The sequence below is a fragment of the Hylobates moloch genome, unplaced genomic scaffold (assembly GCF_009828535.3).
Source record: "Hylobates moloch isolate HMO894 unplaced genomic scaffold, HMol_V3 SCAFFOLD_18, whole genome shotgun sequence".
NCBI classification, from domain to species: Eukaryota; Metazoa; Chordata; class Mammalia; order Primates; family Hylobatidae; genus Hylobates; species Hylobates moloch.
The window spans coordinates 14,772,621-14,786,918 of record NW_026652293.1 but is presented as its reverse complement, the minus strand read 5'-3'; the positions used below and the strand labels follow the sequence as shown (position 1 = coordinate 14,786,918).

The following is a 14,298-nucleotide window of genomic DNA, read 5'->3' as shown; positions in this document are numbered from 1 at the left end:
ACCCGGGAGGCGGAGCTTGTAGTGAGCCGAGATCGCGCCACTGCACTCCAGCCTGGGGGACAGAGCGAGACTCCGTCTCAAAAAAAAAAAAAAAAAAAAAAAAAAGGCTTGGGGGGGTTCGAGGGCGCCCGAACCCCCCCCCCCCCCCCCCACCGGGGGGAAAAAGCGAGACCCAAAAAAAAAAAAAAAAAAAAAAAAAAAATCAGTAGTTTTAGTGCTGTGATGTAGCCCTGATGTAACAGATGAAACCCCTTGCAACAGACTCAGAACCAAATGTTAATTGAAATAGTGCAGATGTATTAAGGAATGTCATTAATAAAACTTTAAAAAGATATATCACTGCTAAGATAAGAAATGACTAAAGTGGAAATAACATGGAAATGTTATATTTGTTTTGGGGCTGCCTATTGTTTCTCAGACGTTCTGTCCCCAGAGGTGTAACACAACTTCTCTATATCCTCTTATATTTCTGCTTCTCTTTCTATCTATACTCTAGTCCCTGTTGCCCACTGAAGTAGAGTCCTGTGTCTCCTTAAGTACTAGAGACTAAATGTAGGCTTCCCTTTGTGGTAGAATTTTAAGAGAGAAAATATGTTTGAAATTTTGAGATACTTTATCATTACTTCATACCATGCAATAACATACAAATTATTTTAGTACTAAGAAAAAAGTCCCTTAATAGAATATCAAACTTTCTTATTGGTTCCACTTCAACAGTCTGAAATTTATCTTTGGCCACTTTTCTTATTCCCATTATAGTTACTTTCTTCCCGTATACAATTGAATTGTATTTATTATAACATTCTAAACTAGATTTTATTCTCAAGGCCATTTCTACCTCTCTGCACTTTTTTATATTTGTTTGCTTCTTGTATATAATGGCTTTTGATTGTCTCACTTATAAATTCATTATAAATAGGTACAAACATTACCTATGGATATGTCTGCTAATAAAGATATTTCTAAAAATTTACATGTTAAATCATATTATTTTATTGTAAATTAATTTTCTTTTATCTTTTTCTTTATCTTTGAGTTAGGCTGCTGTATTGACTTTTTTTCTAATCATGTCTCTAAGTAATTTACAGTATTTGTAAATTTTATGCGAGGATAGAAAAGATGGCAGTGTAATAAAATATTTTATATAACAGAAGGCCTTAGATCCAACAGGAATGAGATCCACTGATATAAGTGTTATTTTAGCCAGCCTACGAGATGAGATCATCCAGGAAATGGCATAGCCAGAAAGGAGGAGGGGGCCTGGCACTTGGTTCTAAGATACGCTAACATGTAGGTTGTGGGTAGAACAAGAGAGGCAAAAGTGAGGAGCAGGAGTAGCTAGTGACGAAAGAAAGAAACAGAAGATATTGGCATCATGGAAGCCAACAGAGAGAAGTATTTCAGAAAAGACATGGGATCTCCTTTGTTAAAGGCTGCTGAAACTTTAAAGATAAAGACAGAGTAAAGTCCTTAGCATTTGGCAAAATGGTAGCTATTGATGACATTAAGAGGAGTTTCAGTGGAAAAGTGGGAAAGTAAGATTGTAGTAAGTTGAACAGTTAATTAGAGGTAAAAGCTGAGAAATTTTTTTCTTACAATGAAAATAAGAATTGTATGTAGTGAGGATTTCAGAACAGAAGAAGTATCATTTATGAGAGATATGACAGGAGATTAACAAGAAAAATGATCAAATTTTAACAGCAGAGTCTTCTGATTCTTTTGATTATACATTTAGCTTATAAAAGTATATTTGTTATAAATAGTATAATAATGAAAATATTTAAGATAGTAAAATTTTAAATCCTGGTAAAATAGGCACAAATATTAAAATAGTTGATGAGAAGCTTGAAATTGAAATAAGAAAAAAAATCCCTGGCACATAGAGGGTACTCAGAATATATTTTTAAATGAATAAATAGATTATTTGTAAAAGACTGATGTATTGCTGTTCTTTGGAAAGGGGTGTAAATAAAAACCTTAGCTTATGTTAGGTGTTCCCAGACTTTCTGTTGGGGCTATATTTAACTTTACTACTTGAAAGAAAGAACACTAAGTCCTCTTTTTTTTCTCTCTCTCTCTCTTCAAAGAACCAGTAAGTACTTGATGGGTATTTTATTAGTGATCTATGTAAACATCATAGCTTAAATATTAAAACATTACATAGAAAATCATCTGTCTATTTAAAACTGAAAGTGAGAAAAATATCTAATGACATTTGTTTTGAAGCACTTCACTAAGATTTTAGGTGAAATATTTTAAGTTCTTGTCATAACAATGTAAAATATACAATTTTAGTGGATTTTTTGCTCAATGTAATTTTCACTTTAGACAGAATGACTCAAAATACACTGATAAAATTGTCTTTCCTAACAAGGCAATTTCTGGTTGAACCTCAGGGAAAATGGCTTTTTAATATATATGTGTGCTTGAAGTTATTTTAATAGGTAATGTCAACGTAAGCTTGGAAAATGGAGGCTACACTGAAAATTGGTTGAAGATGGGGACTCCTCTAAATATGCTTTTGTCATATTTTGGAGACAATAATTCAAAAGCTAACATAGCAGTGGACTATGTTAAACGTATGTGAACAGAAAGCCTTCCCCTGAACAGTAATTCACAATACCAAGTAATTGTGGGAAAACAGTAATTTTCCCCAATACCAAGTAGTTTATCAGCAAATGGCTTTAGTTAGGTCACACTGGAACACTTGTGCCTGTTTATAAATTATGTCACTTGTCATGGCCTCCTAATATCCACCATTGGTTGGGTGATCAGTAGGAGGAGGAGAGAGAGGTATAGAGGGTGAGAATCAACCTAAATTAAGGACTCTGATGAAATTGTACATATTATAATTCTATGATCTTTTAATATGTATTGCACTGAAGGTCTTTCAATCCAAATTATAGAATCTGTTCACCATATGCTGCACACTCTCTGGAATTCTCCACATGGAAACAACCAATTTATTTCTAAGAGAAATTTGACTTAGACTATTTTTGTGCAGATTTTGCAGTGTTTTTGTGTGTTTAGTCCAACGAACTTGTTAAAGCTATAATTATTTTTATGGAGAAGGCTAACTACCCAAACACAGGAAAAAACAATTTTCTCAAAGCCTATTTGAAAACTATAATGAAAAAGTTAAATATTTTATGATAAAATAATAATTCTCATCCTACTATGTGTAGATCCTACAATAATAACTCAATTTTTTTCTTTGCTAAAATTGCCACACTTAAAAGCATTTCTTAAAACATGTACCATCTTTTCTAACACTGGCATTTCAAATGTCTCTTTTCCATCCATGGGATCACAGGCATGCCATCCATCACTGGATACTCCTTGATCTTAAGAAGTTTTCTCTCTCTCTCTCTCAATCCTCTATTACAGATACTACCCTGTTATGCAGTGGGCTTAGAATATTTGACTATTTCACTAAGGAGTACTATGCTCTAGCATATAATGTACTACATCTTTAAAATTTCTTAATTTCATGATTTCACATGATTTAAAACACATTAGTTCCTTTTTTAGTTTTTTAAGTTTCAATTTTCTGCAGCTTATGTTCATTTATGAGTGACAGCTGTATTTACAAACACTCTAGAGACTATAATCCATTATATTTAGAATGGTAAATTATTTATACATCTATTCTAGAGAGTATATTGATTTTTCTTTAAATAATCATTTTTTTCTGAAATAGAAAGCATATTATCTTCTTTTGCTATGCTATTGTTTCAGTTTATGTTTAGATTTTTAATTTCAGTCTTCATGATATTTTTGGTGGTGAAGGGTTTCAGTTTTGAAAAAGTGATGAGGTAATGTCTTTCTTTTTTAATCAGCATCTCCTCCATTCCACTCTTCTCGATGTTTCTGCCTCCTTGAATAGTCCTTGATAAAATGAAACTCAATCATCATTCAGTTTGTAGTTTTTCCTAACAAACACTACCTTTTTAAATTAAATATTATATGCACTTTGCGAATCCAAGCTTATGTAATATTTGGAAAGACTTAGAAATCATCTGTCCAATCTCCTCAGTTGGTGGATGGGAAAAGTAAGCTTCCCTCAAATCCTAAGGTGAAATGATTTCTTCGAGATCATAAAACTGGCTAACACATAGGGTATTTCTCAAAATTAATTCCCAAAAAGATTATATGTTTCATCAGCTAAAAAAAAAAAATCCCTGAACATTGGTTCAATAAAACAAAAACATTTTAAACAAAATGAAAGTCAATTCATTACAGATGCATAAACCATTAAGACAATAAAATTATTTCAAACATTTATATAAACATAAGCTTGACATTTTCATTTTAATTAATAATTTCAACATTCTTGTCTTTCTAAAAGTTTACAGGAGCATTTGACTAGTTGTGTTCTTAAAAATGCCTTTGGCTACTTTTGCAGCCAAATCATTACATAACCACCTCTACTTCAGACATGATCAGGTGAATAATCTTTATACACTTGGACTGCATTTTGAAGGTATGTTTATACTGAGTTGTCATGTTACAGGATACAGATAATGGGTCTGTATGAAACTCAGCATAGCACTTTAATAGATATGCTACTTGCTATAAACAAGTAGCTTTAAATTGAGTTAGATTTTTTTTGCCTTACAGTGAATCAAGAAAAAAAAAATTATATAGGTGCTCACCATTTAATTTGGTCTAAAAAAGAATAAATTTTCAGGCACTGTCTGTATTATAAAGTTCCATTGCTACCTCTTTATTTCCATGTAACATGTTAATCATTTTGTTCTGGGGTTGAAATAGATTCTTTAGTACGTAAATATTTCAAGCCTTGGTATAGCATTTCAGAAATGCTCTCAAATGTAGAATTTCATAGATCACTAAAAAGCTGTGATTTAATTTTTACAAACAGTGCAATATAAATTTAATTCATCTGGGTGCTGGGTGGCTTAGTGCATGCTTATCTAGTTATAGTATTTGGTGAGTAGCAATGTGAATTTTATTAAGTAAATGATCTTCGGGTTGCAGAATGGTCTCCATTATGGAAGCAACATAAATCTGATAGCTGCATAGACTAAGGGCAGAACCAACAATGAAATATATGTATCAATCCTCGAATCATTTTCTGAAATAAAATGTTAGAGTGTTTCATCTTTATTCATAACTGGGAAATTTTAATGTATTAAGTTCAATGGACAACAAGTGAATGCAGAAATAGCAAGCTATATTACAGGTGTGTTTTTAACAGTCAACAGTTTGAAAGGAAAACAGGAAACTCTTACTGCTGGTCTACTGGTGATGTATGTCATTATTTTTACAAACAAGGAAGACTGTAGCTAGTTTATTTGAGCTATTGTCTAGGTAAGACCGCATGTCTTAACTGCTCCATTCAAAATTTCTCCCAAAGAAGATATTGCTTTGTCTCACGCAACTCTTCACATTATACCATGTCAATTTGATGGCTTGATTTATTGTATGTCTCACCACTCTTGATTATTTTTGCTATCTAGTTTTACAGAAATATAATTATCATTTAAATTATAGATTTATTGCCTAAACACTGGAAAATAAATTTAAAGCCATTAAAAACACAGAAGCAAAAACTGTATTATTTAACAGTAGTTAAAAATCCTTAGTTGGATATATTGACTGCATCTTGCCACTTGGAACTTTCTGTAAAAGCTTTAAAAATTAACTTTAAAATGTTCCTACCAACTTCTTCAGTTGCATTTGGATGTTTGTTAAAATAAGAAACTAGGGTTTTTTTCCCCCTTTTTAAAACAGCAACTTTGATAAAGCAGATAAAAGTGAATGCTAGGTTGTTTATCAAGTGCATATTTTAAAATCTTAGCTTTGTTTATCTATAGTAGTTTCTTTGGAGACCATTATAAGAAGTGGCTACCCAATGCACTTTAATCTTTCTAGTTTGTGATATGGTTTAACTGAATGTAAGATTAAGCTATATCATCCTAGCTTTACATCAGTAAATACCTGGTACGAATTAACCTTGTACATAAATAGCTTAGAATTTAACCCTTTCTATATAATTTTACTTCAAAACTCTGATGGGTTTTTCCACATATCAAATGTAAAATATAATGAGTAATTTAGGCTTGTTTATCTTATTTCTAATCATAGATATTTAAAAATATATGAAAGACTAAACATTGACAGCTAGCAAGTTTAACTATCAGAAAATTGTAACATATATTTTACATTTCTGCTTCCTGGATTTATTGATACTTTTCTTCAAATAGCCATTCTCAAACGCAGGTAGCTTAACTGAAACTTTCAAAGGCCAGCATTTATGCTGTATGATTAAGCTTGCAGACTAGATACTTTGTTCTGAATGTGACTATAATGCTATGAGCTTAATCAGTAAGCTCTTCGAGAGTTACAAAGAGCTCCAATAATCAGCATCCCTCCCAATTCAGAATATTACATCCTATAAAAAGATTATTTATTATCTGTATGTACACTGAATATATCTATCTCAGCTTTCACATAAGAACTTTTGGAGTAAAGTAATCTAATAGATTTACTACACTCATCCTAAATATTTATTCAAGGTTCAACAATCCTGATTCTTTTAAACTTTTCTCTATTACATTTTTTTCTAGGATATCTTCATTCTGGTTATACTTCTCCAGATAAATGATAGTTCAGAATTATGTTTCAAAACGCTTTAGAGGAGATTATGTTGTAGAAAAAATGTATTATTTGTTATTTTCCTTTAGCGATGGAATATAGCTCTTCCTTTAATTGAACAGTAGGTTAAGGTAATTGAATTTTTTCATTAATATTCCTACTGAACCGTATGTTAAAGTAATTGAATTTTTTCATTAATAATTCTATTGTATAAGAAAACATGGTTCCTATAACACTTAAATTCCAGTGTGGCAATACACTGACAAATAATGTGACACATCAAAGTATAATGTGATAACAAAATGTATATCTTTGATGTCACTCATTCAAAACAATACATTGAAAGCACAGAATGGTGAACAAGATAATCCAAATTATTTAAATCTTATTTTTCTATTCCATCAAAACTTTGAACGAGATCCCCAAAAATATCTGAATGTATATTTCATGTCAAATATGACACCTTGAGGAGCTGTTATTTCAACAACGCACTCAATGTTTAAAACAAAATCAAATGCCTCAATGTAAGTGTAGTCCTTCTCCTACTTTAGTGAGGTACCTTATATTTTCTATATCTCTCTCCAATAAATTTATTCTCCTACTACTTCCCCCAGATCTCTGAAAAACAGGACATATTAACCCCTTATTTTTCCTCAAGGCCCTATCAAACTATCATGCCAACATAATAATAATTTTTAAAAAGGACTCCCTTTTAATATATATACCTTTTTGAATATACACTTACGTATCTTACACCATCATTTCTCTCATTATTTGCATTACATCATCATTTCTTTAATTATTTGCATAGTATTTATCTTAACATCTAATTAATTGTTTTACCTCTAACCTTGTCTGTGCTCTGACAATAATTTTAAATGTTAAATATACCTGTTAAATACCAGGGGGATGAAGATGATGAATTAAATACAACCTGTTTCTTATATTCCCATCGAGAATCCCACTAAGATAAAAATAAGGGGATTTTTGAATGTGACCACATATAGGACAAAGATAAGTAGAGTAGATACCATCACAACTGTACTTTGGAAGACAGAAAGCATATGAACAGATAGTAACTGATTTAGCAATCTGGGAAAGACTGAACTCTTAACTCATGGCAAAAATCCAAGAAACAACCTTATCTATACTACAGAATACTATTAAAAAATTAAAAATTTGTTGTGCCAGTTTTCTGATGGAAATGAGGGCAAGGTGGATTAAAACAAGGATGAGTAGTTGTAAACTTTAACCAACAGTTAAAACCATACACCCATTAGGATGGCTAAAATTATAAACATGGATAATAACAAGTGTTGACAAGGATGTGGAGTACCTATAAAATGGTCCAATCACTTTGAAAAACTGATAGTTTCTTAGAAATGTAATCTTACACATCTAGTATTTATGGAATGGAAACAAAAGCATATGTCCACATAAATATCTATACACAAATGTCCACAACAGCTTCATTCAAAATGGTCAAAAATTAGAAACACCGCAAGAGTCCATTTATAGTTAAATGAATAAAATAAAGGACGTACATTTATGCCATGGAATAATACTCAGTAATAAAAGAAGCAAATCATTGTAAACACAACATGGATAAGTCTCGAAATCATTATTCTGAGAGAAGCAAGACACAAAAGATTACAAGCTGTATTACATTCATATAGATTGCAAAATTGTCTATAGTAGTTGCCTGGGGTAAGGACTAAAGTAAGAATTGACTGCAAGGGATGTGAGGAATATTTTGCAGGTGATGGATACATTCTGTATATTGATTGTGGTTGTGTGGTCATGAGCAAATATACTATCAAAATTTATTGGGGTGTATACTTTCAATAGAAGGGATTTATTGCATGCCTGTTATTCCTCAATAAAATCTATGAGTAAAAAAGCAATTTAAAAAAGAGCAAAGAAACAATTAGAACCTCAGGTCTTCTCAATCATTGCATACCTCCAAAGGATTTATTTTATTTTGTACCAAAAAAAGACTGGAGGTGGGCAAGATAGAAGGTTTCTAATCTGGGAGACATTTGAAGGTAGGGTATTCTGCTGAACATAGGATAATTAAATTAACATTTATAATACTGAATATTGATCCCCTAGCTCTCTCCCCAACATATCTTCCAGAATGACAGCAGCCAAGATTATAACCTCTAGGCTATTAAAAGATCATTATATGGAGAATCTACTTAGCCAAGAGAAAAAACATATATACACTTTTTTTAAAAAAACAGTGACATAACCTATAGTGAAGATTACAGTTACAAGCTTCATTTGGGGGCTCAATATTCCAAGGCAACTTTTAAATGCCCTACCTTTAAATATTAGCAGACACCCAAGGATCACCAGCCATCTGCGAACTTCCAAGTTAAAAAAAAAGGATCAAAATATACAGAGAAAAAATAAGAAATTTTGGAAATTGGGACTGTGCATGAAAAAAGAATTTTATTGATATGCTTAGAGAAATAAGACATTTTTATTAAAAAAGGATTCAGCAAAATTTTAAAAAATTCTATTGCAATATCCAAATATAAAGTTGAGAAACTCTCCTTCAAAGCACAGAAATATAAAACTAAAAAAGAAGAAAGGAAAATTAAGTGAAAAAATATAAGAAAATGAAAGAAAAACTAAAGGAAGTATAATATCCAAGTAACAGAAGTGCCAGAAAGAGAGAGAATAATAAAAACTGAAGAGAGAAAACTATCAACTAAATAAATGAGAATATTTCTTACAATTGAAGGACTTGGGTTGTGAGAGTAAAAGCCCCACTCTGTGCTCAGCAAAACAGACTCAGCAAAATGGACCCATATCAAGGTATATCAACATGAAACTGTAGAACCCTGAGGGCAAAGATAAGATTTTATGACTTCCAGGGAGGGAACAAAAATGAATCACATGAAAAGTCTCAGGAGTTAGAAAGGCTTCAAGCTGTTTATGAACAACACTGGAAGCTACAGACAATGAAGCATTGTCTACAAGATTTTAAGGGAAAATTATTTAAAACCTAGGGTTTGATACTCAGCCAAATCATAAATCAGTACTATGGTAGAGATGTTCAATGTTTGTAAAATAATCTACTAGGTAATTTTATCAAGAAACTACCCTAAACGAGCTTCATTAAAATAAGGTTATGTACCAACAAAGATGGAAGCATGGAATATAGAAAACATAGGAAAAAGTAAAGAGCATCTTTTGGGTCACAGCAACATGAAAATTCCACAAAGATAGATGTGTGGCAGGCATAAAGGAAAATCAGTCCAGAATGGGGCAGGTTAGAAGTCCTCAGAAGAGATGTCTTCAAAAGATATATTTTATCCATTAAATGTTGCATTTTAAAACGAGATTTAGACAATTGGTGAAGAACTTAGATTTGACTTAGTGTTAAGTACATGATAAAAAAGCATGCAAAATTCAGGTAATTTTTAACTCCAGAGGGTGAAAAAATTGATTAAGAAAGGAGAAATAGTTTTAGTATGCAAAATATCTTAGAATAGCATTTACATACACAACACGATGTAATCAAACATAACTATACTGATAACATGGGGAAGATTGAGTGTGAGAGTGTGTGTGTGTGTGTTTGTGTGTGTGAAAGAGAGAGAGAAAAAGAGAAAGAGAGAGATGCAGAGAGAAAAAGAAAAGAGGTAAACATTTGTGGTAAGAGCTGAGTGTATGAAAGTAAAAAGGTGCTAAACCTCATTTCTTTATAGGAGAAAATGAGTAGAGAATACCTAAGAACTGAACAAAAAGTCAAGACATATCAATATAATTCTGATATTTGAAGTATGGACGTAAATGCTAAAAAAAATCAGCTAAAAAGTTAAAAATAGTTGCCTCTATAGACTGGCAAATTAGAGAGAGAGGGCACAATGAATTCTCTATTTTGTTATAAGTAAAAACTACTTGACTCTTCTAGCTTTGCATGTGCATATATAAGGAGGATAAAGAATAAAACAAAACCACATTAAAAAATACAAAAAAAATAAAAGCTATTATCCTAGTGTGATGGTTAATACTGAATGTCAACCTGATTGGATTGAAGGATGCAATGTATTGATCCTGGGTGTATCTGTAAGGGTGTTTCCAAAAGAGATTAACATTTGAGTCAGTGGGCTGGGAAAGGCAGACCCACCCTTAATCTGGGTGGGCACCATCTAAGCAGCTGCCAGTGCAGCTAGAATATAAAGCAGGCAGAAAAACAAGGCTACATATTTCTCCCATGCTGGATGTTTCCTGCCTTCAAACATCGGACTCCAAGTTCTTCAGTTTTGGAACTCAGACTGGCTGTCCTTGCTCCTCAGCTCCTCCTATTTATATATAATAGGAGATATATTAGTTCTGTCCCTCCAGAGAACCCTGACTAATACATCTGGCTTCAGAATTCCTCAGTCATGTACATTATTATATTAGGTATTATGTCCATTATTATATTATAATGTTCCTTGTCTCTAGCCACACATCATCGTATAGTCACGTTTTGTCATTACAATCAACTTGTATCATCTGATGAAAAGAAATGTATTTTTAATGTTTTGATTCTAGATCTAAATTCAAGATCAGCATTCTAGCTTTTTATCATGTATTACTTTCTAATATCTGAACTTACTATTTTCTCTTCATTATGATTTATAATATTTCCTATTTTTAACACTACAATTTCCTGTACTTCAGAGCCTTTCTGTTTTCTCTTGACCAACTTATCACTCTAAACTACATATTCAGCCATTCACTATAACTTCTCTAACAGCTAAGGATCCCTTAATTGCTTGAATGTTCTCTATTGTAAATCTCTAATTTCTTCATAGCTACATCCTTGCCAGGTTCCAAAAGGTCTTCAGAGAAGTCTGGACTCCTATGCTAACTTATGTTGATTACCTACTCTGTTGTATAGTCCTCAAAGTATCAACTTTACCCGTCTTTCTAATATTCAGCTAATTTTTCCATGTGGTTTAAATTTATCAACTTTCCTCCTTTTCTTCATAAAGTATCCCTAATGTTTCATTATCCTTTATGCAATAAAATATCACATATCTTATCTCATATAAAGTAGAGAAAGAAATACCTTTCTCCCTTTCTCTATTTTTAACTAGGTCAGGTCCTTTTGTACTGTGTAGTAGGCAGAGTTCTAATACACCATCCTCTGAAATCCCAAGATTCCTGGTCCCTGGTGTACACACATTTTCTCTCAGTTATTCAATCAAACACTAATCTAGGTATCTCTGTGATGGGGTTTTGCTGATATAATTAAAAGTCTTAGGTTTTAATCAATTGACATTAAGATCATCCTTGTGGGCCTGACCTCATCACATAACTACTTTAAAAGCAGAGAGGTTCCTCCAGATAGTTGCAAAAGAGCATTTCAGAGATTTAAAGCACCGTTGCTTGCTTAAAGATGGAGGAGGACACATGGCCAGAAGTGCAGTGGCCTCTTGGAACTTGGACCAGGCCCTGGCTAACAACCAACGAGGAAATGAGGACATCACCCGGAAAGAATTGAATTCAGCCAAGAACAGGAATGGGCTTGGAGGCTGTATGTGCCCTAGACTCTGAAGATAAGAAGTCAGTCCAGCTGAAATCTTGATTTCAGCTTTGTGATACTCTGAGCAAGGAGCGCCACCACATTATTGCAGACTTCTGACCTATAGAAAGGTGCGCTAATAAATGGGCAATGATTTTTTTACTTGCTACATCTGTGAGAATTTGTTACACAGCAAAAGAAAACTAATACTGCAAAATTCAATTCTCTCTACTTGATTCTGAAACTTTCTCTATCAACTAGCCCTTGTTTTGCGTGTGCATGTTTAAATTCCATCCCATCCCATCCCATCCCATCCCATCCCATCCCATCCCATCCTATCCTGTCTATTATTCTGCCTCCTAATTTTAATACCAATCTTCTTGCAAAAATAAGCTACAGCTACTATCTATATTTTCTCCTTAATTCTGAAGAATACAGAGCCAACGTCCTGTGGAGCATGAATGATGTTTTAATTGACAAATTCTGTTATCTTTGTTCACCCTTTCTATTTCTCCACAGTGTTGATTACTGGCAGGCTTCTCTAGTCATCTTATCCTACATGATTCTCCCTCTATTTCTATCAACATGGAATTTTGTATTCAGCAAAATAAAAATCTTTCAAAACTGAGAACCAAAACAAAACAAAAGACATTTTTATATTAAAAAACCGAGAGACTTTGTTGGTAGCAAATTAAAACTACAATAAATGGTTAAATGAAGGAATATGGTATCAATTGGAAATGTGGATTTCCACAAAGGAATTGAGGACATTTGATATTATAAAAATGTAGGTAAGTATAAAAGAAGTTTACTTTTCTTAGTTTTGAAAACAATAAGTAATAATTGACTTTTTAAATCAAAACTAGTAACAATGTATTGAGGAGTTTACAATATGGAGAAAAGGAGTAGCAAAAGACTTGTAAGATTCCTAGAATGTATGTGAAGTAGAGTATTATTATTTGCTTGTAAACTGTGATAAGTTAAAGATGTAGAGAGTAAATCTTAGAGCAATTACAAAAAAAAATGATGGGCCGGGCGTGGTGGCTCACGCTTGTAATCCCAGCACTTTGGGAGGCCGAGGCGGGCGGATCACGAGGTCAGGAGATCGAGACCACGGTGAAACCCCGTCTCTACTAAAAATACAAAAAAATTAGCCGGGCGTGGTGGCGGGCGCCTGTAGTCCCAGCTACTCGGAGAGGCTGAGGCAGGAGAATGGTGTGAACCCGGGAGGCGGAGCTTGCAGTGAGCCGAGATTGCGCCACTGCACTCCAGCCTGGGCGACAGAACGAGACTCCGTCTCAAAAAAAAAAAAAAAAAAAATGATGTAAAACAAATAGTGGAGACAAAATTGAATAATAAAAAACTATTAAATTATTTCAAATTGTTCTCTTGAAGAGACCAAAAAAAGAGAGAGAGAGATGGGACAAATGGAAACCAACCAGGAAGATAAGAGATTTAAACTCAAACATTTTAATAATTACATTAGATGCATTTACATTCAGTTGAAAGACAGATACTGTCATAGTGGATTAAAAAATATAGGCCTGGCGCAGTGGTTCACACCTGTAATCCCTGCACTTTGGGAGGCCGAGGTGGGCAGATCACAGGATTGAGACCATCCTGGTCAATAAGGTGAAATCCCGTCTCTACTAAAAATACAAAAATTAGCTGGGCGTGGTGGCACGTGCCTGTAATCCCAGCTACTCGGGAGGCTGAGGCAGGAGAATTGCTTGAACTTGGGAGGCAGAGGTTGCAGTGAGCTGAGATCACGCCACTGAACTCCAGCCTGGCGACAGAGCTAAACTCCATCTCAAAAATACATATATAATTCATATATATCATATATTTGTTTATTTATTATATATTATATATATTTATATATTATATATATTATATATTATATATTATATATTATATATGTATATTATATATATTATATATTATATATTATATATTATATATGTATATATTATATATTATATATTATATATGTATATATTATATATTATATATGTATATATTATATATTATATATTTATATATTATATATATTATATATTATATATTTATATATTATATATTATATATTTATATATTATATATTATATATTATATATTTATATATTATATATATTATATATTATATATTTATA

The 14,298-nt window shown here is 32.6% G+C and overlaps 1 long non-coding RNA gene across 1 annotated transcript in view; it reads left to right on the top strand.

Annotated features, from left to right (window-relative positions):
• The window catches only part of LOC116457846 (uncharacterized), a 58,527-nt gene extending 45,644 nt beyond the window's left edge, over window positions 1-12,883 (top strand). The window contains exon 3 of the long non-coding RNA XR_004245119.1: window positions 12,665-12,883. This is a non-coding gene — a long non-coding RNA (uncharacterized LOC116457846). The remainder of the gene's footprint in view (window positions 1-12,664) is intronic.
• Window positions 12,884-14,298: the final 1,415 nt, after the last annotated feature.